Raw genomic sequence first — 24,022 nt, forward strand, 5'->3', positions numbered from 1 at the left:
GGTCTATTTTGGGAAGGGAAGCAGGAGGCTGTAGGGTCAGCTGGTGGACATGGTGAGCATATGGCTCCCTGTTGGGATGATGGCTGGATGTGGAATAAAGAAAAATAGGGTCAGGTCATCTGAGAACCAAGGACCTGAGATGACCTACCCATTGTTAGAAGCATCCTGAACCTTCAGAAAAGAACAGGGACCATGTCTAAAGGTTTGGGAATATCAGAGCCATATCTCCTCAGAGAAGGACTCCCCAGGCTCTCCAGGCCTCACTCCCCAAGCCTCCCTTAGAGACAAGGCCTCCCCACCTTTGTCCTTGTCAGCGCACTGACCCTAGAGGTCCTGCCTATCCCTGAAGACTTAGGTTTCCACAGAGATATGGTGGTGGAGAATTGCTCATACAGCTTACCAGCCTGACCAACAGTAGTTCCCACCACACTGGGGCAACTGGGCACAGGGACACATGGCTCTAGAGACTTGAACCATCTGGACCCCATGTGCACGGTGTCCTGGCCTACCAGCTGTGCCACATAAGAGCCAGGAATACCTGTGCTTGCCCAACTGATTCTCAGGGGGTTTTCCTGGGAGAACACTTGCCCACCTTACCTCTTATCCATGAATCCCCACGACTTCCTGACTGCCGCTTGTCATGCCAACCACACACCTGAGAAGGTTCTGTGCTAGAGAGTGATCTGCAATCAGCCTCACCCTTCTAGGGCCCCAGATTCTAGGACCATACAAATGCTGAAGGTGTGTCCCTGCCTAAGGTACAGATACCCTAAATCCATCCACATGATTTCCACTGGAATTCACCAGCATTTGGAGGGAGGAATTCTTGACCCTAAAGATTGAATCAACCTGAGAGGAGCAATGCTGTGATTCAGAATGAAGGGCCAAGGCACACATAAAATGGCACATCGCCCAGGATGCCCCACTCACAATTCAAATATAATGTGATATACACACACACCAATGATGTCTGAATATTCTGGCTTGCCACATAATTAAGTCATAACACACACATGAGTGATATGCTCTAAATGCATTTTTGAAGCTCTTCAAGAAACTCAGGTGACATTTCAGATGTGATATCTGCATGGTATGAATATTCCAAACATGAGCAAACTCAAATTACAAAGCTGAGGTAACCGAACACAGAGCCGATTATCCCAAGCTAGTCTGAACCAGTTCCAGTGCCCTTTCATATATGCATGTGCACACAATCCACTTACACTCTGAGGCGGACCCTCAACACCCACCAGGGGATGTAAGCAAAGGACATCACACATACGTATGTGTGTGTGTGTGTGTGTGTGTGTATCTTCTGAGCACACATGTACCTTTTAATCCTCAGTGTGAATCACCATACAAACTGACCGCCTAAGTTTACATATCTCAATAGACACAAATTCTAAAGTTTTACAGACAAATTCCTACTCACCTGGAATTTTCCACTGCCTCTCCTACTGAGACAGGTTGGGACCTGGCACCCTTGGCTGTGGTGGCTGCAGTGGCTGCAGGGAATGCACCTGGACAAACATCTCCTGGGGAACAAAATACAGCAAAAGTATAAACAATGAGAAAGAACTCTGCTTGCACATTGCGGACAAATCATGAGAAAAATACAACTGCCACTTCTGAAGAACAGAGAGCAAAAGCAGAGGACTATCCATGCCCCCTACATGCACCACACTAAAGGGGTGGGGTGGGCAAGCCCCCTCAGCCACCCCCCCCGGCCCAATCCCTGGACATGCCCCTATCCTCACCCCATAGAAGGAACTAGCTCACCATTACTCAGTGAGAAGGTGAACGAGGGAACCTGGTGATTGCTTCAGTGCCTCTATGCTGAAGCAGGTGTCCTGAATAAAGCCTTCACTGAGTTTCTCCTCCAGCATCTTATCAACTGGTCTTGATTAAGGAAGGCCAAGAACTCTAGCTGGTAACACTCCAACTCTATACACATGCAAAACATGGGCCTGAATAAAACAGGTGCAACCTACCTACCAACCAGTTGTCCATGTGGAATACCTACATGTACAGGCTCACGAAAACCAGCAAGTCCTCAATTGTCTCATGCATAGCCCGTATGCCATGCCATAGCCCTAAAACACAGCCAATCCAGGACTCCTGAACACACACACAGCCTACACCGTTTCTTGGTTTCCAAACACACAGACTTCTCACACCTCTCAGAATACATACCACATAAGCTCCAGGAACTCAAATACACACACAGCCACAATTAGCCTACACTGACTAAGATACATATACAAATGTCAAACACCTATGGACACACACATACAGATATTCCCAACCCTTGGACATACAGATGCCCCAAACACTAGGCGTGATGCCACCTCTTCAAAATACAACCACCCTCCTCCTCCCCCAACATAGACACCAAAGGGCACTCTAAGTGTATGTGTGTCAAATGTATGCATGTTTTTACCCTCCCCTGGATAGACACAGACAGACCATCTCTTAGTACCTATTAACAAACACATTAGCAACAAACACATAACACCTTAGCATTCTCCAAAGGAACATACTTTGCACACTCCTAACAACTCCAAGCCATGCGAACAAGACTTGCGCAGTCATGCACCTGGTGATAGACATACAAACATGGATATGCAAGTAAGACCCATGGACATATCTCCAGAAAACCACATATGAAATGACTTCCATCTATCAAATGATAAGAGGAGCCAGCTCACACACCTGCATCTACTAACACATAACCATAGCCCATATTTCTCCTACACATCAATGCAAGTCTCCAACTCCCCTGAATAAACACAGAACCTCATCTCTCCATTAGAAACACACATACGAACTCCTGGAAGAGCACATAGGCAAAGCATTCTCTGACATCCACCTCATGAATATGTTCACAGGTCCTTCTCCCAAGGCAACATAAAGGAGAGCAAAAATATAAACCAATGGGACCTAGTCAAACTCACAAGTTTTTGCACAGCAAAGGAAACCAGCAAGAAAACACAAAGACAACTTTCACAATGGGAGAAAATAGTTTCAAACAATGCCATGGACAAGGGCTTCATCTCTAGGATGTACAAGCAACATATGCAACTCAACAGCAGAAAAGCCAACCACCCAATGGACAAATGGGCAAAAGACCTGAAGAGACATTTCTCCAAGGAAGATACACAGATGGCCAACAAGCACCTGAAGCAATGCTCAACATCCCTGATTATTAGAGAAGTGCAAACCAAAACGACCATGAGATACCACCTCACACCAATCAGAATGGCCATCATTCATAAGTCCACAAATAACAAGTGCTGGAGGGGGTGTGGAGAAAAGGGAACCCTCCTGCCCTGTTGGTGGGAATGTAAGCTGGTACAGCCACTATGGAGAACCATATGGAGGTACCTTAGACATCTATACCTAGAACTACCCTATCACCCTACAATCCCACTCTTGGGATACATCCGGACAAAACTTTCCTTGAAAAAGACACATGCACCCGCATGGTCATTACACAATAGCCAAGACATGGGAACCAACCCAAATGTCCATCAACAGATGATTGGATTGGGAAGATGTGGTATACATACACAATGAAATCCTACTCAACCATAAAAAAGGACATGAGGCCATTTGTGTCACCATGAATGGAACTAGAGACGCTCATCCTCAGGGAAATAAGTAAGAAAGAGAAAAACAAAGACCATAGGACATCACTTATAACTAGAATCTAATATACAGCACAAATGAACATTTCCACAGAAGAGAAAATAATAGACTTGGAGAATGGACTTGTGGCTGCCCGGGGAGAGAGGGAGGGAGTGGGAGGGATTGGGAGCTTGGGGTTAACAGGTGCAAAGTATTGATCTTGGAATGGATGTACAATGAGATCCTGCTGTGTGGCATTAAGAATTCTGTCTAGATACTTACATTGCCACACAACAACGTGATGAAAACCTGTGCGTACATGTATGTGTAACTTGGTCACCATGCTGTACAGCGGAAAAAAAATAAATGAATAAATAAATAATAAATAACAAAGAAACACACATGTGCACTTCCCCAAATATTTAGGCCTAAAATGTCCCTACTGAAAAATACAAGTGCATAGCCCCAGCAAATATTCTACCAAATGACCATGCCCCTTGAATACACACACAAACTCATACACACAACTCCTCTCCGCAAGCCCCAAATATACCCACAATTACCCAGGACACTACAAATATGGCAACGTATAACCCCTATGCATTTGGTTCCAAATACACATATAATACATGCTCTGCATATACATAAAATCACACTCCCCCCAGCCTTCATGCAAATACAGAAGCACAGAAACACAGGACAGCCACCTATGGAATATTCACCAGTCTCATAAAAGTTTCAGACTTGCCCTAAACACATCAAAAGACACACACACAGCTCCTGAAAAACTGCTACACAGAAAAGCCAAGAAGCATACAACATGCTACAAATACACAAATAATCATCCTAAAGATAAGGATAGATTCGGATACTTAAAATACATGAAAAGTCCCACTGGGGGTGAAAGACAAGGTTTAACAGAGTTTGGGGAACTGGTGTAAGCTGAGGAGCACTCAAGGAATGGAACCCAGCTACGATCTACACTAACTTGAAGGAAGACCAGGGGCCTGTATGTGTCAGACATGCTGAAGCCACAAACCCCCATACTTAAAACATAGGACAACACATAGGAAGAATAAATCCTGTTGCATGAAGTCATGGAGTTAGCAGTCCTTGAAAAGCAGCATTTTTTCACATACCCAAGACAGAAATATAGATGACAGGGGACAAAACTAGGTAAATGGGGACATTAGCTGGAAACCTGAGATGAATTGCCATATTGTACATGTTACCACACTCCTGGTAATACACACAGGACTTCAATAGCATTGTTGACTGACCTGGTTAAGCCATGTAGGGGCAAAGTGAGGGACAAAAGATGTAAGCCTTGCCATCTGCCCCCAAATGAGGAAGAAGGCAGACTTCTCCCTTCTCCTCTTTTCGTTGGATTACAGAAATGGAGCTCTCTTGGTCCTTGGGGCTGCTCTGCTCCCTTGCCAGCCTGCTTCTCTCTCTCTCACAAGTGTCTTATGCTAAAAAACTCGCTCATTGCCTGCTGCTTTGTCTCAAGCTGAATTCATTCTGCAATGAGTCAGAAAAGCCTGAGCTTCATGAGTCCTGACACTGGGAGAGAGGTTTTTCCTTAGAAGACAGTGGTTTTGAGGAGTTCGAGTCATTCTTTTGTGGCACAGAAGGTTAAGGATCCAACTTTGTCACTGCAGCCATCCAGATCGCTGCTGTGGCATTCAATCCTGGGCCTGGGAACCTCTACATGTGGCAGATAAAACCAAAAAAAGAAAAAAAATAATCATTGTCTTCCAGTCCACTCCTAACTTGGGATCTGGGTTCAAGTGCTAAGCTACCATGCAGGTTGATTCAAGTCCCACTCTCAGTTTTGGCTGGGTTGAAGTCCCAGCCACGGAGTTTCACTACATTCCCCACATATACAACATAAACGGATTGTACACCCAAACGAACAGACCCCCGTAATGACCAAACATGGCCCTTATGCATAGGCAGATAATCCAAGTCCACCTTTAGACACACAATCCCAAACCTCATGGGTGAAAACACCACATGCCAAATATTCCCCTGAACACCAACTTACAAACACCTAAACACCAACTCCTTGAGTGTGCCTCTGTTACATCTCAAAACCCTTCAAATATAACACTCACCCTTAAAAACGTTCACCAAAACACAGGCATGAACTCCCCTTATACACACATATCCATAGACCTAACCAACCCAGATATCTGACCACCCACCAGACTCCCAACAACCTATTAAATATGTATGAACCCCATCTAGGCTTGTGCATCATTCATGATTTACATCAGACTACAAAGAGATGGTGAGCACTACATTCAGGAAAGTTGTCCCCACCATGGACCCAAGCATGCCTTTTGAATATGAGCATTGACAGTAATTTTTATGTTCTGAAGGAGACACCAATGAAACTATGATCATGTACCTTGGCTCTTCACTGATTTTCCAGTGACCTGCACTACTTCCTGGGAAGTGCATGAGGGTTTTCCAATTGGAAATGTTTCTGTCTAGCTTTCCTACTCTTGAGAACTGCATGCTGGAATGGCACACATTTGAATGGCCCACAAACTTTATGCACCTGCCTCTGGAGGCCCTGCAATCACTCAAGTCTTCATGCAGCCCGACCCACAGTGCTGCCAATAAACTGTGGTGAAACACTGCTCCGGACCTTAACTCCATGCTGGCATGAACCCACACAGAGGAGGGCCCAGATATCCTACAGAGTGAAAAAGAGTGCTGAGGGCTCACACCCAACACGTGAAAAGTCCCCATATGCCTTACCAGGGCCTTCACAGAATTAAGCAGAAAGGCCGCCATGACTGGCCCCACCCCCAGGCGGGCCACCCGTTGGGAAACCACCCTCTGCCCTCATGCATGCACTACTGGCTTCCCAAGCAGACCCGCCTCAACAGATGCTAGGAGAGGTTGGTGGAGGGTAGTCCCTGCACCTGACAGCCCTAGCCACTAGTGGACATGTGCATGCTTGCTGGCGTGGGATGTGTGAATACCTAGCCCAGGTATTCTTGCAAGAGAGGAATATAATGGAGAATTGACATGCTCTGGGGAGTTTTTTGATATGTCTTCTCATTGCGATCTTTCTGACCTTCTCCTCTTCAACCTCTCTCCTGTGAGATGATCTCCCACATTCAAATTGCAAACTTGAAAACCATCCATTTAGATATGATCCCCATGAAAGAGTTTGGAGAGCTCCAGCCTAAGCACGGTATCCTCAATTTGGGCCAAGGGCATTCATGCCCTTTGGGCTGCAGTTCCTTAGTTTTGCTTACTGTTTTTTCTAGAAATATTAGGTCCTTTTACCTAGCAAGCCTTAGGGTTCCATTAAAAACAATTTCTAGCAATGAATTGTAGACATGGAAAACACTCTGAGAGAAATTTCTCCTGTTTCCATGCCTAGAGCTTTTCCAAATGCATTTGTTCTACTCGAATGTTTTGCTCTCAGTGTAGTTAGTTAATGCATGGAAGTTTTTCAATAAAGGTTGATTCATAGGTGTTTCCTTTGTAAGGTTTTGGTTATCCTTGTGAAGTAAACTTGACAATCTTGGCCAATTATAGCACAGCAGGTACTTTGGGAACAATTGTACTCTCCCTCCCTACTTCTTTGACTACATCACAGAATTTCCGTTGGCAATCAACCAACAAATAAATAGCAGCAGATTCAACTTACTGACCTGACATTGTCATACTTTGCAAAGAAATGTGAACCATCAGGACTGTTCTCCGGTTAGCTGCAACGTTGGAGCATTTCTTCATCAACAGGATACCTCTCATGAGCCCTTACATCTAACAACACCCAGAGCTCCCAAGGGCACAGACTTGAAACGTCCACAAGACACAAACCTGGAATCTCTCAGTGCCTTTAAATTTCCATCAGCAAGTGGGAGATTACCTGTCTTCTGATGCTTGTGATCCATTTCCAGAGATGTTTCTCCTTAGCTGTCAGTGCCTGCCCTGAAGCTCTCTGTAGGAATAATCAGATAAGGGTCCAAAAGACATTGAGACACCCACATGCATGACTGGTTTTCCCTAATTACATTTCAGCTAATTTGATTATCTCTGCCTCTAGGATGTAGGGTTTTGAGGTAGTAAACAAAAATTGATTGCAGAATTGGGAATGTCACTTTTCCACAATGTGATTTTCTATCAGGGTCCCTGAGAAGATGCATTCAAATACTATATCAGAGCTATGAGTGAGGATCTTATAAATAATTGGTTGAATGGCTGAACAAGGGGAGGAGACAACAAGGAGCCTGCCCTTCTTGAGAGCCTGGGTACAATGCTTGCCTCACCAATCCTCTCATATGAAGTTATTGGTTGAAAAACATTTAAAATTTTCATTATAAGAGCTCAAATACAGAGAAATATTTCCAAATTGTTTATTTTTTCAATCCCCCATCAAGAGATACTTGATAGAAAGCTCACCATGATATTGCTTGAAATCCTCTCACCTCAGCTTCTCACTCTCTTTTGAGTCCATTTTTCTTTGCAAGGGCTAAGAAGCTTCTGAAGCATCTTCCCAAGTCTTTTTCTCAATGTGGGACACTCCTTCTAAACCTCTCTTGCCTTCCCCGACACCCTACCATCAGTAGGAATTGTAGTGGTGCTACAGCAGAGAATGAATTTCACCTCCCAAGAGATTTGGTTGCAGTCCTATTAGGTTTCCACCCCTTATCTCCCTTGGCAAGTTTCCTAATTGTCCTCTCTTCTCACCACACAAAACATGAATACTCATTCATGTCATTAGGAGAGTGATAAGGTGACATTAATTCCCAACATGAAAATAAGAGTCAGAGAACTGTTTCTCATTTGTGTCTCTGTTTTGTTTTCTAAGGGATGCAGATGGGACCATAGGTAATGATGAGCCTAGATTCTAAAGTGGAAGGTTATGGGATGCAGACAGGAAATTCACAAGCTTATAGGCAGGGCTTGCAGGCCAGGTCTTAGATGGGATTGGCTTTGTCCAAAAGGAGAGTGGACATTGGTGGATAAAATATTGGCACTCTCTCAAGGTGCACATGCATTTCATGGGTAGTTGATTTTTTAAATCCTAGAAATACAAGAAGTTTCCAATGTGGCTCAGCAGAAACGAACCTGGCAAGTATCCACGAGGATGTGGGTTTGATCCCTGGCCTCCATCAGTGAACTAAGGATCTGGTGTTGCCTTGAGCTATGCTGTAGGTCACAGACACAGCTTGCATCCCACATTGCTGTGGGTGTCCATAGGCCTGCAGCCATAGGTCCGATTTGACTCCTATTCTGGAACTCACATATGTTGCAGGTCTGGCCCTAAAAAGGAAAATAAATTAAAGACCAAAAAAAAAAAAAAAAAACCAGATCTCTGGGATATTTAGTACATTAACTTGTCTTCTTGTCCTAACCACACGAAGCACAAACACTCAATCCTATATCCTGCCTCTTCCATTGACATTTCATCCTGCAGATTTGGGGTCCCTTTGCCATTTTATTTTGGGTTGGACCAAAATGCACATTTCAGTTTCTAGTCCAAGTTCCTACCCTCTCTAGAACTGCTCACTACTAAGCGCCTAATATGTTACCCTTTTTGGCTAGTCTTGCCAGATAAATGCTGATGCTGAGGGAAAGGTAAATTTCAGATAAATAGGGAAAGAACTTTCAGTAAAGATATGTCCAAAATGTTGCATAGGACAGAGTTAAGGCTAAAGGCAGGCACTGTGTATAGGAAATGAAAAATTCAAATGGAGCTGGATATTTACTTTTGATATTGCCTGGGTTTGAACACTCTGTTCTTTCAGTTCCTTGAATTTCAAGAGAATGTAGAAACTCCCATAATAAAGGTTAGTCCAGTAACAGAGGAGCCACAATGGCAGTATGAAGGCGACAAAAATAATATACTCAGATATACGGAGACAAGATTTAATTTTCTATTTCTCCTTTTTACTGTTTTTCAAGATGAACTCTTACCTTATAATTGTTAAGTTTTCCATTGCAGTTGATTTACAATGCTTTGTCTATTTCAACTGTACAGCAAAAGGACCCTGTCATACAGACACACACACACACACACACATATATATACACATATATTATACATATATAATCGCTTTCTCACATTATCCTCCAACATTTTACATCCCTGTGCACACTTTAATTTTCAGAGACAAAGAAATAATTTTTGAAAAGGCAAATGGATTGCATTCAATGTTCCTTGCCCAAAAGATCTCTGAAAAGATGTGAATGAAACAGGTAACACTGATTACCAGTGGGAACGAGGACTGAGTGGACAGGGGAAAGAGGGGGGAGGAGGACTCAACACTGCATATTCTATCTGGCACAAGTGGATTGTGATCCCTGAGAAGGGAGGAGTTGTGGAAAATGTTACATTCAAACATTTAAAAGGTAAAAGCTCCAAGACTTACCAGCAATGTCATCATACGGGAAAGATATCAGACTGATCTCTGGTCTTGGACACGTGGGCTGTGCAGTGGCTTTTTGGATAGGCTGGGCCTTTCCAGCACAAGGGAACATGAGGAAGGTGGGTCCTGCTGGATGCTGGTTGGCACACAAGGACGGCTTCCTTAGGAAAGACGGACACACACCAATCACAAATGGTGGGTCTGCTGAGAGAAGCCAAACCATAAACATTAGGTTCCAGGTGGCCATGAAAACCCAAGTGGTTATCAGATGATAAATGGTGAATTTTGTTCAGAAAGTCTGGCCTCTGGGGAAGGAAGCCAAGAGCCAGGAGGGAAGCTGAGCAGGTTGAAAGACAACAAACAAGTTGATGAATAATGAAGGGAAAGGGAACATCAAGACAAACCTTGGTGCTGTGACTCTGAAAACCAACACATACATTGCCTGACGAGGCACTCGACAATTGTCTGGCCCCTGCATAAGGTGGAAGAAACATCTGGTTCTTGCCTCCCTGCAGAGGCCAGCATGGAATGGCACCCCACCCCCACCCAGGCTCACCTGCCCTCGGCCCCTCCCCCACTGCAGAATGACTGGAGGCCCGCATTCTACTGTTGAGATTCAAACTTGGGCTCCTTTACTTGCGTCCTGAGCATCTGTTGGGGCAGGTCCCTCGCTGGGTCCTGCTCTTGACTGTCCACGTTGAGGCCACCAGCCCGTGGTGGTCCAGGCCCATGCCTGTGGCAATGGCTTCAGAAGGCGGTAAGCCTCTAGACAGGGGCTGTTTTCCAAGAGAAAGGGCCTCCGTCAAATGCCTGGGTTTCCGTTGGGACCCTTCACTGTGGACATGGAGTTGGACGGAAGGAGAGGAAGGCGAGAGCACTGCACCCCAGGGACATCTCACTTGGGGAGCCTAAGGTCATACAGAAACCTAAGGCTGCCCTGGGGAGGACAGCTGCTTGGAGTTGGATAATAAGAATCTGCTCTGGTTGGGGAGGCAGGATGGCAGCAGGCAGGTTGGCAGTTTCTAGAAGGGAGACAAGCCACTTGGAATGTGTATGTAGCCAGCGTCCTCTTGCTATTCAATTTTATAACAAAACTTACTAATTTCAACCAAAAGAGGTGAGTTGTTTGAAGTAGGGAAAAGATTAAATTTTAGAAAATTTGTAAGAAATGACATCTTGTGGAGTTCCCACGGGGGTGCAGCAGGTTAAGGATGTGGCATTTCCACAGTTCCAGCTTAGGTGGGATTCAGTCCCTAGCCTGTTTCTCTTTGCTGCAGGTACAGCCAAAAAAAAAAACCCAGAAAACCTGACATTTCATTGTACTCATGCCTACAGAATCTAGGCAGAGAGGCTGTTTTCACAACTAGACAATTAATTGTTATTCCTAAGCCATTCATTCCTTAACAGTTCTAATCTTTTATATGTATTAATCTCTCTTTAAGAAACATAAGAATCTTGCCAATACCTACGGTTTTATCAATGGACCCATTTTATCAACTGTCAGTGTCATGGCTATACATGTAAGAAATCTAAAATATATATGTGTGTATTGCATCACCCGAGTTTGCTATTTTTCTGCCTTTTGCTTCTTAGGGCCACACCTGCAGCATAGGGGAGTTCCGAGGCTATGGGTCTAATCAGAGCTACAGCTGCTGATCACAGCCACAGCAATGAGGTATCCAAGCCATGTCTATGACTTGCACCAGAGCTCACGGCAATGCCGGATCTCTGACCCATTTAGTGAGGCCAGGGATCAACCCTGCATCCTCGTGGATACCAGTCAGATTTGTTTCCACTGTGCCACAAGAACTCCTTGGGTTTGCTATTTTTCATATCACACTCTCCCTCCCTCAATCAATCCAATGGTGCTGGGGGGTGATCAGTCTTGACACAGACACCTTTCCTGGGTTCCCCTCACAGAGCCCTGTTCTGGACCCCATACCCACTTCAGCCACCCCTCTCTCCACACTCCTTTCTGCAGTGAGCTGCTCTAGGCCCCACCAGACAGCTGCTAACATACTCTACATGGATGAAACATCGCAGTAGGTTATGTGACAGCAGGTTATCTGGTAGAGCTGCATGAACCAGAGGGACTCAACTCTTGGCCAAGCTCAGGCTGCACACACCCCAAACACTTTGCTTCCTGATAGCAGTGATTTTAAACACGATTCTTACTCAAGTCCCAGAGAATAATGCAGACATGGGTGCTAGCTGCATGTACATTTCATAAGAAAGGACTTATGATCTTAGAATAAATCTAACCACACATTATAAAATTCATCAACCAATAAATGAATCACCTGGGGGACATCTACAGTACAAATACTTTCATCTCAGTCTTTCAGAGGTTTCTTTAAATAGTTTTGGAATTTATTTGACCAGGGGGAGGGGTTGGTCAGGGGATTTAGAAAGAGCCCATCACACATTCCCCATCGGACAACAATGTCCTGGAAGGCAGCAACAATGGCTTCCTGCCACCAGCACAAGAGCAACAAGACTAGGGTCAACTCTGCACCCCCTGAAATCATGCCCAGTAACTGGTAGAGAGTATTTATGCTCCAAAAATATGAGACTTCCTCCCCCAGTACGAGGATACTCCAAGAATCACTCACAGAGCCCCATCCTCTCAGTTTACAATAAAGAAACAATGGCTGGAAGAAGTGGAGTCATTGGACCAAGGTCACCCAGTAGCTTGGAGTCCAAGTAAATAAATTTATTTAGCAAACAAGGGTCTGGAAACCAGTGCAGTAAAGTCCTCATTATCAGAGTGATTTTATCATTCTTCAGCCAGCCAGCCATATATTTGTTCTATTAAACTTTCACCACACAGCCTTGGCTTTAATATTGTCACATGCATTCCTCTTCTCTCCCCAGAAGAGTGATGCTCTTTGAGGCACAAGATTCCCTCCAAATTACATGTTAACAGTCCAGGAGAGCCTGGCTCTGCTGGGTGAGGAAGGACCATCACCTGACTGAGTGCTGCTGGAGGCAGCAACCCAGCTGAGCAATGCCTCAGGTCCTGAGTGGACTCACTGGGAAGGCTGGTCTTGTCACTTGGCAGGGGCTGTCGCAGCAGCTGCATGTCTGTCATAACCACATTAAGTGTCCAGGGCTGATTGAGGGGCCAGAGTGTGGGAGGAGGCTGAGTGCTGGCTGTATAATTAAGACCTAGGAGAGGTACAGAACAACACCCACAACCTCACTTAAAACCTGGGAGAAAGCCTGAGACCAAAGTGAACCATGAAGGTCAAGGGTGGATGCTGCAGGAATAAGGGGATAAAGCTCTGTCTTCCTCATTGAGCACCCTTGCTGGGTAGATCTCTCCTCTGGGACTGTGACCCTCTCTCTGTAAACCAAACTGTCACCAGTCTGAGGTCTTATGTCAAGATGGATCTTCCACATATCAAATTAGGTTCTAGGCTTAACAAGAGTCTTCTTGGCACATACTTAGTGGGTTGACATTAGTGATGGGGGCCTAAACCCTGCTGTAAGCCATGGTGCTCCATGGCCTGCAGGGTCCTTTGGTGGGGGAGAACTGTGGTCCAGTGACTGCAGGGGCCTACTTGCCATGGGGAGAGACCCAGGATGTCAGTCATCACATATGTGTTTCATCAGAGGGGTCACATGCTTCATGGTAGGCGAACCAGGAAGGAGCATGTGCCAGGAGCTAGGATGCAAGGGCAAGGCTGTCTGAGAACCTCAGTTACTGACCGCAGCTGCATTTTCCACGGGCCACATGCTGTTGGAACTAGACTTTGGTGCAAGCAAGTTTAGAGGGGTTCTCCATGGTGGGAGCTGTGTTCTCTCCTGATGGCACTCTGCCCATGCCAGCCTTGTGGTGTGAAGACAGAATGAGGATTGGGTGGGCTCAGTTTCTCAGCTGTGAAACCTGCATAAAAGGAGCTGAACCTCAGATATTCAGGCTTATGGACTGTCAGTGAGACCATGCTCCTTGCCTCTGATCCTTTCCTGCTTCCTCATCCTATTTCTTCACCAGTGAGCCTGAAAAGTAGGCATGGATATAGGAATGGAGGATGGAGGCTCCAGCCCAGCAGCACAGTGGTGCTGACCAGTGAGGCATGGAAGTCCTCATGTGTTGCCGAGGCTCATCGTCCAGCATAGATGCAGGCAAAGCCCAGTGAAGATTTCAAAGTCAAGAGGATAGTGTACTCAGAAGGCTGTGCCTGGACATCACTGACTCTAGTATGAAGCTTGCTCAGAGGCAGAGGGGAAACCAGTTAGTTGGTTAGAGAAAAGCCTTTAGCTCTGCCACTTAAACTAACAAACTTACAAATTACCTGACAGGCTTTGGGACAACACAAGGAAGCCTCAAAGACTAGGGTCAACTTCCTAGCAAGTTTTGTTCTAACAAGAGGGGGAGGAAACCCTGTATTTTAGCAAATAGCTGGGAGAGGAGGAACGAGCCAAGTGAAAAGGCAGATGAGGCTGGCAGCCCCGGGCAATCTTCAAAAAATTACTGGGAGAAACCCAGGGGGAGCGAGGAAGCTGTTGATGGGAGGTTCTGTTCCTGGTGGGGGTGGGGGGTTGCTGTTCTGCTGCAGAACTTGGAAAGCTGTGTCAAGCCATGGTGCTTGACTTAGCTTCGCTTGGTCTTTCTCAGGTGGAGCATTTGACAGGCACCTGCAAAGCTCTCTCTGGACCCCAGAGAGCTCAGACTACAAATCATCATTAGCAAAAGGTTCACAGCTTAGGTTAAGAAATGAGAAGGGACTAGGTCCATCTTCAGCAGATGAAGAAACCAGGAGACACTCTTTTCTGCACAGAAGCCAAAGACAGCAGCCTTAAAATGTCTTGGGCCAGTTTGAAGAAGTATAGGGAAAAGAGCAATGGTTGTAAGGAAAGCAGGGCCCTCAATTTTGTTTGGAAGTTGCTTATTATAATTGCGGATTCCATCATCATCTGGGGTGTGGGAACCCTTGAGAATAGAAAAGGGGATTTCGGAAGTTTTAACGCATAGCCTATACATGGTGAAGAGACAGGAAATGCCATGAAACCTGAAGGTGCCCCCAATGCAAGTTACACACTTGTTAGCTGACAGTGGGGCTTTGGATGCCATTTCTCAGGGCGAAAGGCAGTCTGTCTAAAGGGTAGAAGGTGTCCCTAGAACATAGAAACTCTGTGTCACAACCCATTGACCGGAGACAGCTTTTAATTGACCATGGATGTTTGAGGCTAGAGTCTGGTGAAATTATGCACTTTTAATGGCAACTTGGAGGAGCTGAACCAGGACATGCGCTGCTCTTTTCTGTCTTTGATTCCTTGTCCATCGTCCTCCTCTACACACTGCAAGCCATCTGCCATAGTCTGTAACTGGTGACAACTGTGCAGATGTAAACTGCAGGAGAGGCATCAGGCTCTGCAAACTCTGCATTTCCAAAACCGCTGTTTGGACTGTAAGCTGACCAAATAGACACATTTAGGATTTGGGCTCCTGTTTCCCAGCCAGAAATGCAGGCCTGGGAAAAGATGCTTCTCTATCTTGACACAAAGCTTTGTCTTGACAATTCATTGGAGCGTTGAGAAAATGGAACACAGAAGTCTCAGAGTTGGTGCAGCCCAATTTGGAAGCACTGGGAGGCTCCACATCCATTCCGGAGAAAATGAATTATGCTGCAGGTTCCGAAGAAGATCCTGACATTATCAGGAGCCGCTCTCACTAGGGCCCTCTGGTCAGGACCAGCCAGAGGAAGAAAAAGGAGAAGAGAAGAGATGCTTTTCAGGTATCTTAGGTCTTGAGTTGATGATGGGAGGGAGCTGGGTGAGAAATTTTACAAAGTTATAACACATATTTATGATCCCTCACCTCATCAGCTCCTGTCTGCTTGACAAGGACAATACCCCTTCAGGAAAATAAGAAATAAAATGGAAAGTGGCCTCACGATGAAATTACCTGAAGCAATGGCCTGATATGTTACAGAGTGTTGGGAGCAACATTAAAAAGGTATTTGTAACTGGCCACCTCCATGGCTCCAAGTGGAAGCTGATGCAGGCCTTCTCAGTCCCAGGGCTTTTGTGAGAGTTGGCCCCTCATGACCACTCTTGGCAAGCCAGGCCTGGGACCCTGGGGACCCCACCTGGGAAAAATTCCTTTTAAAGAGTCACAGCCCCTCTTACATGGACATTCTAGCAAGAGTCACGTCTGGGCAGAGGGTCAGAGGCATTCGCACCTGGGAGAGGACGAAGGAGGAGCCCAGCACCAAAGGGGGCTGGAAGTTGGCGACTGTCACCACAATAATCTAATTATTACTCTGCTCCTGTCCCCTCCTGAATAACTTTTTTATTGAAGTAGAGTTGATTTCCAATGTTGTGTGTCAGGTGTGCAGAAAAGTGATTCCATTATACCCCTGCATGTGTATATCTAGTCTTTTCCAGATTCGTTTCCATTACAGGTTCGTACAAGATGCTGATAGGTTGTCTATTTGATATTTAGTAGTGCTGATAACATCCTCAATCTACCATAACTGGGCCCATCTGAATGACACCCAACACCCCTCCTTCCTGAAGGCTTTCCTCTCAAGCTGGATGCCTGTCAAGATTCCTGCGCTGTGTGACAGCCCTCTCACTGCTGGCCCTGCAGTCAGCCCCTTCTCCACTTCCTCTAGCTGTCCTCTCACCTCATCACCATCCACCCCGCCTTATTCCCACCTCATTACCGACCTCCCACTTCATTACCGACCTCCAGAAAGTTTCATTGTACATGGACTGTAAATGCCAGGCTGTTAATTATTTAACTTCTCCTCTCTAGGAGCTTCATTTATGCGTTTATTTGATCTTCCTCGCTTATCTTCTTGGACACTTTCTCTCTGATTCATTTTAGCTCTTTATTCAGTTTTTGTCCCCTGGCTTGCAGGCCGCCTGTGCCGAGGGGGCACTCTACATGCTGACGGTGCCCCAGCTGCAGCTGCTCTCCAGGGTGAGCCTGTTTCCCAACAGCCCCACCAGTCTCCTTTGCTCTCCTGACTGGCCGTGGGTGTTTGTGTCAACCCCACATTCAGACTTGGGCCCAAAGGTCAGTAGTGGGGCTGTGTTCCTTGCCCACGGGACTTGGCTTTGTGCACGCAAGGTGGCAGGTCCTGTGCCCTAAGCTTGTGGGGTGCATCTGGGGGGCAGCTTTTTGTGTAACACCAAGCCCCTTAGCCCATGGGGATGATGACGATGAGTGACGGTGGTGGCTGAGAGCAGTGGTGGCCTTCACGGGCCACCAGCTGACTTAACACAATGCTGGCTTCTCCCTGGAGCCTCTGCTGTTTCCATGCTGCCCTGTTGCCCACAGGTTGGAAGGGGTCAGCTCCCTGGCTAGAGAGGGCAGAGTTCAATATTGAAGGGGTTTGGGGCCTTAGAGACTTCTTGGTGGAAAGGCTCATGAGGTATTTGGTGGCCTGAGAACTGTCTTCAGCAAGAGTGAGGAAGAGAGGGTCCAGGCCGGGCATGGAGGAGATGCTGACAGTGCAGGGACAGCATCCATTACCTGGAGGCCTGCACGTAGCTGGCCCATGTGAGGGGCTGCATCTGCCAGCGATTCATGGGCTCAGAGATGTTCGTTCTGAGTGCCAGGGGTTGTATTTGAAAATTAGACTAGGGTGAAAAGCAGGCAGCTGGAGAAGATCTCTAAGATGTACTTGGGCTGGTGGCCAAGGAAGGACAGCAAGAGAGAGCAGTGGCAGAGCAGGACAGACTGGCGGTGCTGGAGCCTGTAGCCAGGGGAGGCTGGTGGTTGAAGAGGGCAGCCAGCAGAGAGAGGGCACAGGATCCATGGGCAGCACCGAGAAGCGGGTGTTTGGAAGCAGCCTGCAAGGAGATAGGAGAGGAATTACCGAGGAAGACATTGGAGGCAAAAGCAAGATGGTGACATGCAGCTGCTCAAAAACAGAAAATCCATTTATTTGATTCACCCATCACATCGCCCTCCCTGGGACCAGTGTGCCACCATGTTCCCAGCAGGGCCACACTAGGGCTGGATTAACCTCACTTTGTGGTTGGTGTGGTCACGAAAGGAGGGTCCACAGGTGGCACAGGCCACTCCTGTAAGACCCAAGTAAGGTCATGGTGGTTGGGTCTGTGGGAGCGGTTTTCATAGTGCTCCCAGGTTGGAGAAGTCCCCTCCCTCACCGGTGAGGAGACGTGAGACGGTGTTGACATGTGGCAGTCTCTCCCCAGGTGTTCCACACTCACTCTTTGCTGTGTCCATCAGAGGATGAGCCTTCTGCCTCCACCACTCTCCCCATCTGGCAGACATCCAGGGCCTGTTGGGCCCCTGACAAGGCAGCCCGGCTAATGGTGATGCACAGAAATGACCACAGCATGCAGTTTGTTGTCACGACCTATGAGCTAGGGCCCAAGAAGTCCAGGGATCAAGTGGACTGTGTGTAAGGATCCCCGTATTAGGGCTGTCACCACCATGCCTTATGATGCTTCAAGCACAGATTGCTCATGTTTCCTTTGGGGCACTTTTTCCTTCCTCTCAGTGAATCATAGTGAGCCAACAAAGGTTTTCTTTTTTTTTTTCTTTTTGCTATTTCTTTGGGCCTCTCCCACGGCATATGGAGGTTCCCGGGCTAGGGGTCGAATCAGAGCTGTAGCCACCGGCCTACACCAGAGCCACAGCAACTCGGGATCTGAGCCACGTCTGCAACCTACACCACAGCTCACAGCAACACCGGATCGTTAACCCACTGAGCAAGGGCAGGGACCGAACCCGCAACCTCATGGTTCCTAGTTGGATTCGTTAACCACTGCGCCACGACGGGAACTCCAACAAAGGTTTTCTTGTTGGGATTTATGTAACGGCTGAGCAGTTGGGCGTGTGCTGTGTAGTGGACCCTGTGCCTGGCCCTGGGCCTCAGACGTCACCTACGGTCCACTCTCTCCCCTCTCCTGACTGGTCTCCCTGCTGCATTCATCCCTCTCTTTCACAACTAGGTCAGAGTCACTGTTCTCAGCACTGAGTGCACACAAAGGTGAATAAAAGCCACAACTCTCTCTTCCCTAATGAACTCCTCATCCAGTAGGAAAATAAGACCCACAACCATCTCCTTTTTTGTCTCCTCTATTTCCCAAACCCTGCATCCCTCTGATAGGCTTTCCCTGTGGTCCTTAGCATTTTTTCTTTTGTATTATGTTCATTTGTTTTCCTGTCGTCATTTGACCATAAATTTTACTCTGAGCTTCCTGGCAGCCAAGGATAAAAGGGATACAGGATGTGTAATGTAATCCTTTGTCTGATGTGAGAAAACACATGACTTCTTCAGAAGAGGTAATTTTATGTTCCTGGTGCTAAATTCCATAAGGAAATGATCAAATAAAAAAATTTTTTAACAAGTAACACTATACAGTATAAAAGTATCTTCACCAAGTTTTTGGCAGATGTCATAAAAGTCGTAGTTCTCATGTGGCCATTTCTTACATCATCCTGTCTTAGATGAGGAAGGGGAGAAGGCAGGGCAGAAGCCTCATCCTTGGGTCATTTCCACTGTCATGTCATCTTGGCCTTCCCAGCCCCTGTACGGCATCACAGTCAGTATCTCAGAGCCGGTGCCCGGGGGACTTAGGGGAACAAATGCATGGGTCAGGACTGAACACAGCTGTGACCACAAAGCCATTGCTTTTTCCACCATCTTAGGTGAGGCATGTCTGTTCTAGACCCACAGCTGCTACTAAGAAATGACAGTCTGTGTGTCTTTATTTCAAAAAGGAGAACAGATCACAAGTTTCCTCCTGCCAGAGACCATGATGCCTCCTCACATCATGAAGGGCCACGGCTCTCAGGTGATCCTGCTGGTGTCCGGGTCAGAGCTGGTGCTCTTCACCATCCACGGCCTGCAGCTGGTGACCTTTCAGGACCACCAGAGGCCCATCACGTCCATGGGGGTGGTGAGCGTGGCGCCCGCCCACCTGCCTGTGTCGAGGCTCTGAGCTTTGGAGCCCACGTCCCTGCCTAATAAGTTCTTATAGCAAGATCACAGGATACAAGTTTAATGTGCTAAAACTAACACTTTCTTTGTAGTAGCAATAAACAAGTAGAATTTGAAATTTAAAACACATTGCCATTTACATTAGCCTCAAGAAATCAAATACTTAGGTATAAATCTAACAAAATTCATTCAAGATCTATACAAGGAAAACTATAAAACTCTGATGAAAAAAATAAAGAACTAGATAAATGTAGAGATATTTCATGTCCATGCATGGGAAACTCAATATTGGCAAGATGTTGGCCCTTTGAAACTTGATTTATAGATTCAGTGCAGTCTCTTCGAAAATGCTGGCCTTATTTTGTGGATATTAACTAAGTGATTCTAAAATTTATCCAGAATGGCAAAAGACCCAGTATAGCCAGTATTGAAGGAGGAGAGTAAAGTTGGAGGACTGACACTGCCTGACTTCAAGACTTATGGTAAAGCTATAGTAATCAAGACCATGTGGTACTGGTGAAAGAACGGTCAAACAGATCATTGAAACAGAATAAAGAACCCAGAGAGAGACTCACGTAAGTATAGTGAACTGATCTTGAGGAAATACAAAGGCAATACAATGGAGAAAAGATGGTCTCTTCAACAAATAGTGCTAGAACAACTAGATAGCCATATATATCCTCGTATTTAAAAACATAAGAATCTAGGGATAGAACTTACACATTTAAAAAATATGATTGATTTACAATGTTCTGTCAATTTCTGCTGTACAGCAAAGTAACCTAGTCTCACACACACACACACACACACATATATATATACCTTCTTTTTCTCACATTATCCTCCATCATGTTCCATCACAAGTGATTAGATATATAGTTCTCTGTGCTATACAGCAGGATCTCCTTGCTTATCCATTCCAAATGCAAGAGTTTTCATCTACTAACCTGAGATTCCCAATTCATCCCAGTCCCTCCCCAGCCCCACTACATACACTATTCTGTCCTACATGTCCATGATCTTTTCTGTTCTGTAGATAGATAATTGGTGCCATATTTTAGACTCCACATGTAAGTTATATCATATGGGGTCTTTCTCTTTCTGACTTACTTCACTCAGTAGAAGAGTCTCTAGGTACATACATGTTGTTGCAAATGGCATTATTTGGTCCTTTTTATGGCTGAGTAGTATTCCATTGTATATATGCACCACATCTTCCTAAACACCTATTCAGATGGGCAATTAGATTGTTTCCATGTCTTGGCTATTGTGAATAGTGCTGCCATGAGCATACAGGTGCATGTATCTTTTTCAATGAATTTTTTTTGTCTGGATATATGCTCAGGAGTAGGTCATATGGTAGTTCCATATTTAGTTTTCTGAGATATTACCTTATTGTTTTTTATACTGGTTTTACCTATTTACATTCTCATCAACAGTGTAGGAGGGTTCCCTTTTCTCCACATCCTCTCCAGCAGTTGTTATGTGTTGACTTGTTAATGATGGCCACTCTAACTGGCGGGAGGTGGTATCTCATTGTAGTTTTGATTTGCATTTCTCTAATAATTAGTGATGCTGAGCATTTTTTCTTGTGCCTGCTGGCCATCTATATGCCTTCTTTGGAGAAATGTCTTTTTAGGCCTTCTTCCCATTTTTCAATTGGGTTGTTTGTTTTTTTGCTATTGAATTGTATGAGTTGTTTGTATATTTTAGAGATTAAACCTTTGTCAGTTGAGTCCTTTGCAAAAATTTTCTCCCATTGTGTAGGTTGTCTTTTTTTTAAAATGATTTCCTTTGCTGTGCAGAAGCTTTTGAGTTTAATTAGGGCCCACTGGGTGTCATACAGTTTTTGTAGTGTATTATATTCTTCTTCTTTTTACAATCCTTTAAAAATTTGTAAAAACATTTTTAAAAATTTTTTTAGCTTATGGCCTCTACAGAAACAGTTGATGAGCAGGATTTGGCCTGTGAGTTATAGTATCCTGATCCCTGGACAAAAATTTCAAAATTAATTGATATAAAAAAGAAAATTGAAATCAATTGAAAAACTCCAAATCCATTCATCATAAAAACTCTAGTAGGAGTTCCCTCTGGCACAATGGGATTGGCAGCATCTCTGCAGTGCCAGGATGCAGGTTTGATCCTTGTCCGGCACAGTGGGTTAAAGAAGCTGGCATTGCCACAGCTCTGGTGTAGGTCGCAACTTTGGCTCAGATCTGATCCCTGGCCCGGGAATTCCATAAGCTGCAGGGTGCTACTCCCCCCAAAAACCCCTCTAGTATATTAGGAATAGAAAGGAACTTCCTTAATAAATGGTACCTACAAAAAAATCTATAATTAACATCAGGATTAGTATGAAAGGTTTCATATTTTACCCCAGGATCAAGAACAAAGCAAAGATACATTATTTTTAACATTATAGGCTGACTAGCCAGTACGATAAAGCAAGGGGAGAAAAAACCATATAGATTGGAATGGATGACATGATCATTAAAGTAGAAATCTCTAGAGTCTATTTTTAAAGGCTACTAGACTTAACAAGTGAATTTAGCATAGTTGCCCAATAAAGGTCCACATATGGAGTTCCTGGTGTGGCACAACAAGGATCAGCAGCATCTTGGGAGAACTGGGTTGAGGTTCCATCTCCCGTTTAGCACAGTGGGTGAAGGATCTGGAATTGCTGCTGCTGTGACTTAGGTCACAACTCTGGCTTGGATCTGATCCCTGGCCCAGGAACTTCATATGCTGCAGGGTGGCCAGAAATGAAAAAGAAAAAGAAAAGGTCAACATACAAAAATTAAAATGCAATTTATACAATATTAATGTATAAATCTGGGTTTTTTTTGTTTTTTTTGAAAGAAAATCTCTTTATTCTAATTAATTCACAAACAATAACATCAGAAAAGCATGTTTCAGAGGCCACATAAACATCTGCCCAGCCCCAAACTCAATACTCAATGAACTTCCACATCAGAAGAATACCCTCCTCCACTGCAATTCTGAAGCACGAAAGCTATTAGTGATAGAGGAGAGGTTTAATCTTGATTTCACACTTTATATCTTCATGATCAATCACATTTTTATGCTAAATCAACCAGGTCATGGGGGGTGATTTTTCATATGTCTTCAATGGAGCTTCTTGCTTAAGATAATCCATTTGCCAGTCTGCATTGTTTCAACACCTCACTGAAACCCTCACAAAGCTTAAGGTCACCCTGGTTCTGGGCACACTCCAAAAACTGTTTCACCTCATAGAAGCATGGGCCAATCTGCTGCTGCTGTGCTGGCTGGGCTCCCTGAGGCTCCTGGTAAGTGATGTCAGGCCTTGAGGGCTCAGCACTACTTCCTCCACCGAAGCCCCCAGTGATCGCATGACCTATCGTGTGGCTGACGGCAGAACCCACAACCACGCCGGCTACAGTGGTTGCCATCTGGGCCATGAGATCTGGCTGCTGAGGTGCAGCAGCAGGGGAGCCAACAGCAGATGGTGGAGCTGCTGCTGGTGGCTGAGCTGCCAGCGCTGGCCTGGGTGCAGCTCTCATCTGAGGTGCCCGGCTAGCCGGAGGGGCCATGTGGAAACTGCGGCCTCGGCTTCCACGAGGCATCGTAACTGCGCAACGAACGCGAACCTAGAAGACAGAGAAACTCAGAGAAGACCCTGGCAGCTTCTCATAAAGCTGTTTTTAAAATACCTTTTATTTAAGAAAAAGGAAATACTTTGATATAAACCTGAAAATGTGTTCAGGAGCTATATGCTTAAAAATAAAAAAAAGCGAATGAAGAAGATCAAAAGACATCTAAAAATCTAAATAAATGGAGAGATATATTATGATCATGGATTGAAAAATTAAATATGGTTAAGATGCTAATTTTAAAAAAAGTGATCTATAGATTTAACACAACTCCAGTCAAAATCCCAGGATCACTCATTGTATATATTGACAACTTAATTTTAAATTCTATATAGAAAGTGAGAGGAACTTGAACAGCCAAAATAATTTTGAAAAGAAGAAAATCTGATTTTAAGACTTACTATAAAATCACAGTTATCAAGACAGTATGGTA

At 45.3% G+C, this 24,022-nt stretch overlaps 1 pseudogene; it reads right to left on the bottom strand.

Moving 5' to 3' along the window:
* Positions 1-23,083: 23,083 nt before the first annotated feature.
* On the bottom strand, positions 23,084-23,605 carry LOC146396316 (coiled-coil-helix-coiled-coil-helix domain-containing protein 2 pseudogene; annotated as a pseudogene).
* Positions 23,606-24,022: the final 417 nt, after the last annotated feature.

The sequence above is a fragment of the Sus scrofa genome, chromosome 14 (genome assembly GCF_054392235.1).
Source record: "Sus scrofa isolate SSC_HxYL_T2T_F1_AM1 chromosome 14, Sscrofa_HxYL_maternal_Yorkshire_Landrace_v2.0, whole genome shotgun sequence".
In the NCBI taxonomy this organism is placed as follows: domain Eukaryota; kingdom Metazoa; phylum Chordata; class Mammalia; order Artiodactyla; family Suidae; genus Sus; species Sus scrofa.